Raw genomic sequence first — 8,043 nt, 5'->3', positions numbered from 1 at the left:
GGATAGTAGAAATCTTATTAATCTATTTATACGCATTACTAATTAGATAACAAGGTATTTAGCTACCTTAAGAGAGTTATAGTTACTCCTACTATTTACCTACGCTTAGTTAAATCTCTTTGCTTTAATATTTAGAGCACTAGGCAGAAATTACATTATATTAATACTACTTTCTAACTATTGTAATACTATATTTTAATTAGATAGTTAGATTCCCCTTATCTATACTAGTTCTAAGTTAGTTATTAAGTATACGCCGGACGGCTGAAGCCTACTAAAGGTACCTGTACCCTAGCGCTAAAAGGCGCCTACCTTGCGGTTAGTGCCCTTCTACGCTAGAGACTTCTCCCTAAGGCCTAACGTACTTAACCCTTAGAGCTAATCCTTTTCCTAAAGTTACAGATCTATTTTACTAACTTCCCTTATCTATATTATTCTATTAACTAGAGGCTTTTTACCTTAGAGACCTACTATAGTTATAAGTATAACCTAGCGTAAAAACTATTTCTTTAAGTAGATTTTTAAGGTTTATTAGGAGTGCACTAAACGCTGTAAAAGTGCAGTGCTCTTCTAGCTATTAAACCCTAGCTCTAGATAAACTAATTTTAGGGTAATAAACTATTAAGAAGAAAAGAGAACTCTTTTTAAGGCTCCTACTAAAGTCTCTACTCTTAGTTACGTTACCGTAGAGAATCTATATCTAGGTACTAGAATATTAACTAGCTTTCCTTTTAAGGGCAAGGTATAAGCGCCTATATTAAAACAGAATTACCCTATCTCTTAGGATTAACTAACCTGTGTCTAACTACTATTTATACGGAACCTTTCTCTACTTTAGTCCTTAAAGTTCTTATTTAAGTATTTACTACTACTACTAAGATCTACACTAAAGGCTGTTCTACCTAGGGTTACCCCTAAGGCTTCGTTATAAGCCTCTACGCCTACCTACTTACTAGGGCTTAAATCTTACCCCAGCGGTAGAGTATAGGTAACACACTTAAGCGCTATCTATTTTTAGGGCTAGTTTATTTAGCAGGTAAGTTATTATACACTCCTTAGTAGATTCTAACTTCTATAGCTACTGTCCTGCTATCTAGATAAACTAACACCTTTTATAGTATCTAATAAGCGTACATTCTAGTACCTTAACCCTGCGTTTAGTTTATCCTGTATTACTAGTTCTACTTACTAAAAATAGCCTACTAGTAATAGTACATTTAAGTGTCTATGTTTAATTAAGTAATAAAGACTTCTTACATATTTAAAGTTTAAGAATAGGTAAAGGTTATTTTAACCCCTAGGCCTCTAATTATTTACTTTACCTTATAAAACTAAATATGTTACTACTATCCTAAGGGAAACTTTAGTAGGAACTAGCTACTAGATAGTTTAATTAGTCTTTTACCCCTATACCTAAATTTAATAATTAATTTATACATTAGAACCGCTATAAGCCTCTACTAGAGTTTCCTCTAGCTTTACCCTATTTAAGCATAGTTTACTATCTTTTAGGTCCTAATAGCTATGCTCTTACTTAAATCTATCTAAAGACATTAGGATTAGTTAATAGTACACCCTAAAGGGTTCCTACCTCTGTTTACTTTTATTATGCGTTTAGGCTTAACACCTAAACACTTATATAGATGTTAGACTCCTTAGTCTATGTTTCAAGATAGGCTGCTTACAGCTATTACGCTAGTATCCTAGTAGATATACAGACCTTAGTCTAGGCTAGTTATATATCGTCTCCCCTATAAGTTCTCCCTAAAGAAAGGTATATTAAATATAAGGTTAGTATAGATAGCTAAGTAAGTAGTAGATAAAGTATATAAGATATTCTACTGCTATCCTAGGTAGTTAGTTAATAAAGAATTATCCTTTTAATAGGTTATAAGCCTGGCGCTTTACTGCGCCTAATTACTCTAAATAAATTAATTAAGGACTTATTAGCTTACTACCTACGTTCTCCTAATAAGTATATGCATTGTGTAAGAAACAGTATTACTAAGTAATTACTACTAAATACCTATTATTAAATAATAAGCTAAAGAGATAGCTAATGCTGTTAAACGTTAATTTAAAAAGATTACGCCTAAAAAGGGCATAATTAAAGCCATCCTAAACGGGTACTTAGAGCTACCTCTCTAAATCCTAAGACAAGTTTACTCTATTAAAGGATATAAATAAAGGGAGTTACCTATTATTATAGACGCTAGGGATTACCTTTATCCCTAGAAATATAAAATTAGCGTATACGTTTAGAGTAAAGGGGTTAACTACCCTTATACCCTACGCTATAATCGCGTTAAGACTAGCAAAATATAAATAAATCCCCCTAGTTTTAATAATAAAAGTATAGCTTTATTAATAAAAAGTCTTATAAATTAAAAGCAGCTACAACTGCGTTTAAATGTATAAAAAGACTTATATAATAATAGTTCCCAGGTACCTAGCGCTGTAGTTATTCTGTCTATAAGCAGCTAAAACCTAAAGCGTTATAACTAAATATCTAATAAAATGCTTAACTAATAATTAAAAGTATAGGCTAGGAAGGGTAGATAATACCCAACTTAATACCTAACCTAAATAATTAATGTTTGCAGTTCTTCTAATAATTATCTAGGGGATACCGTAGGGGAGTAGAGCTATCGAATTAAAGTCTTAAAGGGCTTGGGTAAGACGATAGATTGGGTAACTAAAACACTGTTTTACTTAAATCCTTACTAGCTATAAATTAATAGAGCTAAACCTAAATAGCAGCCCCTGCTAAGTATTTAAAAATTTAGGAACTTTAACTACACGATTAATAACTTAATAATAATAATAACTAACTTTATAGCCTCTAATCTTTAGCTATTTTGCTAAAATTTAAAAATATGTTACAGTAGTAGACAGCTCCTATTTAGTTAAAAACGCTAGTACTACTGCTATTAAATATGCGTAGTGCGCAAAAGTGCACTGCAATAATAGACCTTAGCTTATATATTAATAAACTACTAGAGCCTATGTAACGTAAAATATAAATAGGTACCTTAGACTTTACCCCTCTGCCTAACTAACCTCTATCTAATAACGACAAATTGCCCTCTTTAGATTATACTAACAGTACTACTACTAGAATAGAGACTTAATAAGCCTATAAGGCTTAAGAAACGTATAAATAAGTAACTCTGTAACAGCAGAGATTACTACCTAACGTTAATAATATATATATAGCACTAACACTAGCTAATTTAACAGGTCCTGCAACGGCAGGACTAACTAATAATAAAAACACTAGCGCTAAAACAAGCGCTATAAGGTTAGTCCTAGGGTTAGCTGCAGTGCAGCTAGTCTTAGGTTAGGCTATTACAGCTAGGATGTTTATAATAGAATAAGTTATTAAAATAGCTATTAGACTTACAGAGAACCCCTTAAGAAATTGCCCTAATATAAATACAGCGCTTAGGTTAATAGCTTAGGAAGGGTAGCTAAAATTAGAAGGGCCCTAGAACTATAATAAATAGCGCAATAAATTTAAATTAATTACTATTACGTTAAGGTTCTAGTCTTTCTTTAAGCCCTAATTTAATCCTAAGAATAACATTACTAAGTACTACCCTAATAATGTACTGCTTGCCCTTAAACTACTACGTAATACCCTTACGCTAATAGTTTAATTAATAATTCAAGATTATAGCGTACTGTAAGAGGCGTTTACGTGCCTTAGCATGTATAAAGCCTCTAGGAGCGCCTATCTATATATCCTATTTTAATAATTCCTAGAGTCTAACCTTATAAATTATAGCTTAGTTATATAATTTTAAGATAAGCTAAATACAATTTAGTAACATTTTTAATTAGTTAATAAAAACTATATTTTACCTCTGTAGCTTATAAACCTCTAGTTTCTATGTAACCTTAACAACTTCTATAATTACTAGATTAGCGTCCTATATAATAACCTATTAATTATTAACCTCAAAAATCTAAAGGACTTTAATAAACTTACTACTAATATTATTAGTAAGGAATAATAAAGACTTACTAAGGCTGGTACTAACTCTATTATTCTTACCTTATTTAGTAGACAACGCTTACGGGGCTAGAGTAGAAGTAACTAAGGGGGTAGTAGTAAGAAATGTACTTACTACACCGGCCCTTAGGCCCTAGAGTATATATACGCCAAAGTACCTAAGGAAGTAATAAAGGGTTACTGCTATTATTTTCTCAGAAATAAGTAGCTACAGTAGGCGTATTTTAAGAAACTTAATAAGGATAGCCGCTAAAAGGGAGCTAAATGTAATTATACTAATATAATAACTATAGGTAACGCTGTATAATAATAAATTAAAACTAAGCTCTTTACTTAGCTAACGGCGGTTATAAGAGTATATAGGCCTAAGGATAATTAACTTAATAAGGACGTAATACCTATAAATATTACAGTGCTAGCTACACTAAATAGCCGCCTCTTGGAGTCTAACTAGGTACTAGATAGTAGAGTAAAAGCCTATTATACTAGCTTATCTAAATACTTTATAGGCAAAATACGCAAAGTACTACCTGGTTAGCAGATTATTAGCGTAGAGGGGATAATTAACATTACCTATATTAGCACTGTTTAAATACTAATTACCCTAACTAATAGTAATACTAAAGTTAGGAAGATATTTACTATTTAGAATATCTTATTTTTAGTAAAACTTCTATTTAACATTATCTCTTAACGCGCCTTAACAATTTTAGGTTAAGGTATACCTACTAATATAGCCTTCTTTACCTATAGCTACACTATAGAGATCTGAAGGATACCTACTAATAATATTATTATAGTAGGGTCCTGTTATAAAACAGATCTCTACACTCTTAATATTAATAATAAATAATATATAGGCCCCTAATACCTATACGTTGTAACAGCATTTAAATAGGACGTCTCTCTAATAGTATAGTATAGACGACTTACCTACCTTAGGGAGTAGTAACTTCGAAAGCTCTTAGTTTTACTAGGGGTTAAAGTCCCTAGTAAACCTATAGATAAATGTAATGACTGCCTTTAAGTAGGCCTCCTATAATAAAACTTTCGCCAGCCTATATAATAGGCTACCCAACTACTTAAATAACTATTCCTTAACCTCTCTAGCGCAGTAACTACTATTAATAAGAGGGAGGCAAAGCGTAAGGTAATAGGCCTTCTTATTACTAATAACTACTTAAGGTTTCGCTGGGTTAGGCTACTGTTAACTAAGGATAAAGTAACTTAGTCTTTTATAAACTTCTAAAAATAGGCTAAAAATGCCCTAAATGCCAAAATTAGAATTCTACAAAATAATAATAGTAGCAAGTTTAGTAACTGCTAATTTAACTAGATTTATATAATAAGCAGCATTAACTATAAACTAACAGTGCCCTATAACCCTAAGTAAGATAGAGTGTTAGAATAGGGTATAGGCTTAGTAGGTTTTGCTATTTATGTAATCCTCTGCTACTTAAATTTACTAGAAATTTACTACAGTAAACTCCTGAAATTAATAGTACTACTTCTTAACCTTACGCCAACGTTAGCTAACCTAGGGTTAATAACGCTATATAAACAGCTCTAGTAAGAGTTACCTCCTATAGCGCACCTACGCATAATTAGCTGTAAGTGCTAGATACTAGTCCCTTAGCTAGCTATTAGGCTGCTGAAACTAGATAATTATAGTAAGAAGTGCTATCTCCTAGGCTATACTATACGCGAAACTAAAAACTACTACTGCGTATAGAATATAGACTAAAACTTAGTCTACAGAGCCTAGGATGTACGCTTCTATAAAGAGATCTTTCCTAAATAGGCTCTTAACCTCCCCTTTATAGCTAGGGTGCCTAGATCTACGTTCTAAATAGTAAATAATAAAGCTACTACTATACTTAAGGGGAAGACAACTAGTGTACTTATAACTATACTAGTACTAGTTGCCTATCTATCTCTTATAACAGCCTCTAGTAACGTAGATCCTACGTTTAGGATACTATCTAGGGCAGATCTTCCCCTAGATAAAGACTCTACTAAACTAATTAATAGTACTAACTTTAACGCAATTATTACCCGGATTACTACTCTAAAATCCCTAGAATACTAGTAATTTATAAACTAGCTTACCCTTCTTAAATTATTAACGCTAACTAGTAATAATAAACTAAAGACATATAAAGCTACTATCTTAAGCCCTAAAGCTTAATAATAAATCTTATCTATAGATAAAGAGACATAATCCCTAATTAATAATAATACCTAGGATGTAGTAAGTAAAGCCTAAATTAACGGTGCGGTACTTACTAGTAAGTATATCTATAAAATTAAAGTTAATGCTAATAGAAAGCTAATTTAGTATAAATCTTGCTAGGTCGTTTACAGCTTTAAGTAGGAGGAAGGCGTTAACTTTAATAAAATATTTGCTTTAGTTATAAAGCCTATAAGCTATAAGGCACTTTTTATCCTAGCCTGTGTACTTAGGTAGCACATTAAATAAATAGACGTTAAAACTACCTTCCTATACAGTAATATTAATACTAAAGTCTATGTTAAGCTACCCCCTAACCTTAAGGAGAACTACCTGCCTAGTTCAGCCTATTAGCTCTAAAAGGCGCTGTACGGGCTAAAATAAGCACTATAAATCTAGTATTAAACCTTAAAGGTAGCTCTTCTAGACCTAGGCTTTAAACTAATTGTAGAGGACTACAGCGTATTTTTAAATAGGGACCTTAGGATCCTAATTACTATCTATGTTAATAACCTTCTTCTCTTTAGTAGGGATTAAACTGCTATTAATAAAATTAAAGCTAAACTTAGCTCCTACTTTAACATAACTAATCTTGGTCTAGTCTTTTACTATTTAGGGATTAAGATCCGGCGTAAATAGTTCTCCTCTAGTAAATACTTAAAACTATTCCTTACCTAAGCGGTATACACCTACTAGATAGTTAAGTTAGCTAAGGAGTGCCTCCCTAGGGAGCTAAAGGACGCGCCTATTCCTATAAATACTAACTTAGTACTTATAGTAAATAATAAGGAGGCTACTAAGGATAATTAGCGCTTCTATTAATCTCTTATAGGGTTACTAATATACCTTATACTTTACACTTAACCTAATATTACTTACGTAGTCTTACAGCTTAGCTAGTTTACATCTAACCCCTTAAAGTAGTATCTAGACACTAGCCTCTGGGTAGTTTAATACCTATAGTAAACTGTTATATAGGGACTTATAATTAACTCTAACTAGAAAGGTAACCTAATTAGGTACACTAATTCTAACTAGGGTTAAAAGGAAGGCTGCTAGTTAACCGGCGGCTACGTATTTATACTTAATAGTACTATAGTAAGCTAAAGCTTAAAGCGGTAGACTACTATTACTCTTTCTAGCTGTAAGGTTAAGTACATCGCTAAATTAGAGGCTATAAAAGAGGCTGTTTGGCTAGGGCGCTTACTTAAGTTACTTAGTAGTATAATAGTAGGTAGGTACCTAGGCCTAGCTACTGTAACAGTGTACAGTAATAATAAAGGGGCACTCGCCCTTATAAAGAACCCTATATTTTATTTAAGGACAAAGTACGTAGATATTTGCTACTACTTTATTTAGGAGATAGTAGAGTAAGGGCTAGTAAACCTATAGTATATACCTACTAAACAAAACACAGCTAACAGTATAACAAAGCTGCTTTAGGGACCTGCCTTTACAGACTTTTAGTAATAACTAGGGATAAAGGAGGTGTTTAAGGAAGGACAGCCCAGTAATGTAGTATATAGGCTCCCCAAAATAAGCCTTAAATAGGCAAGAATTAAGGGGGAGCTACTAGTATAATAGTACACAGGCCCGGCGTCTATACTTACTGTTTTTACTTACTATAAACCCCCTATTACTTATATTAGCGTTTAGACTTTAGATTTCTTACTTTAAACCCCCTATTACTTTATTTTAACTTAGTACTACGTTTACCTTATAGGGGAGTATTAAATACAAGGTTAGCGTAGATAGCTAAGTAAGCAGTAGATAAAGTATATAAGATATTCTACTACTA

Source organism: Dothidotthia symphoricarpi, assembly GCF_010015815.1.
Source record: "Dothidotthia symphoricarpi CBS 119687 unplaced genomic scaffold P153scaffold_34, whole genome shotgun sequence".
Lineage (NCBI taxonomy): Eukaryota > Fungi > Ascomycota > Dothideomycetes > Pleosporales > Dothidotthiaceae > Dothidotthia > Dothidotthia symphoricarpi.
The sequence above is the reverse complement of the archived record's forward strand: the minus strand, read 5'-3'. Positions refer to the sequence as shown.